This window comes from Terrapene carolina, unplaced genomic scaffold, assembly GCF_002925995.2.
Source record: "Terrapene carolina triunguis isolate 2854851 unplaced genomic scaffold, T_m_triunguis-2.0 Scaffold66, whole genome shotgun sequence".
NCBI lineage: Eukaryota > Metazoa > Chordata > Testudines > Emydidae > Terrapene > Terrapene triunguis.
Window position 1 is genome coordinate 8,747,744 of NW_020664417.1, and position 1,578 is coordinate 8,749,321.

A 1,578-nucleotide genomic window follows, 5' to 3' on the forward strand; every position below is an offset into this window, starting at 1 on the left:
CGATTGGTCACCGGCAGGACACGTCACCCTCACAAGCTCGCGCCAAACTCACGAATAAGACTCAGACACGCCCAGTTGCTTAACCGCCGTGGCTAGAGAATCCTACCCAAGGCGCGAGGACGCGCACGAGACACGCAGCCGGCCAAGGAGGCGCGCGCGCGCGAGAGAGAGACCAGCATTGATCTGTGCGCGAGCTAAACTCGTACAGCTCGCTGGGGCGCGTGCGGGACTCTGAACCACTGCGCGAGCCATAGGGCAATCACAGGAGAGCGCGCGAAACGTCGAATTAATGCGCGAGCCGCAGGCGGGTAATAAACTCGCATCCTCGCACAGAATTTGCCTCCTCCCCTGGACTCTTAAGGTGGCGCCGCGCACCTACTACACTGAGCCCCCTATTTAAGGATGTATTGCAGTCATTCACCCACATCCTCCATTATAATAAAGGTGTAGGGTAGCTTTTCTGCTGTGGATATCGGCTCCCTAGCCCTGGGGTGGCTTGGTGAATCTCCCCTTTACCACTCCAGGGGCTGGGCTAATGCTCCAGATTAGCACCTGCTGAGGGGAGCAGGGCCGCGCAGGGCTTGGGGAGTTTTATATGGCAGCACTAGGTGAGGACTTTGCAAGATGTAGACATATCTATCTCCACTGTTCTGATGATTAACACTGCCCATAAGACACCTTTCAAGATTCATGGATCCGACACATGCCTATCACATGTGGGATACATTGTCCAGTGCACTAAATACACCAATAACAACTATGTGGATTAAACCAGGCAATCACTACCCTCACATGAACTCACGCAGAAAAATGATAAATGACAAAAACACCATATCACCGCTGGGTGAACACTTTTCACAAAGCATTCACAGTATATCTGACCTCTCAGTCCTCATTCTCAAAGGAAACTGCTGCACAATGCCTTCAAAAGACAAGCCTGTCAGCTTAAATTCATAGCTTTGGAGACACTGTATTTATGGTTTATTAAAACAATCTGTAATTCAACCTTCCTTCCCCCCAGATTTTTTTTCCTTCTCCCCCATGCTGGCCACTTCACTTTGAATGGTCCCTTGAAATATGTGTTAATTACTTATGCTAAACTATCCCTGTTTAACCTTGTATTGTGACACTCTGAGTACATTTCCCAGACCTGAAGAAGAGCTCTGTGTAAGCTTGAAAGCTTGTCTCTCTCACCAACAGAATTTGGTCCAATAAAAGATACCTCACCAACTTGTCTTACTGAAGTTAGTGAGTTTTGGATCATGCCTGTTGAGATGGAGGCTCTGATGCTCCTTTCATGAATCAATGGAGTTATACCTTTGCAAGTGATGAGAGCCTTTTCCTGTGGAAAGAACTTCAGTGTCTTTATAAATTCATAAATTAATCTGCATCTATTTTTACAGGATTGAGGAGAATGGTAAATGAAGTGAGAATGCTTTCATAGTAGTTTTACAGGAAGATCTTAATGAGCATCTAAACTACATACATAATAGAATAATACAATATCTTTAATTACATATGTTATTGCTGAGCAGCTTTTTTACTTTGATGATTACTTCATTTTGTAGGCATTCATTA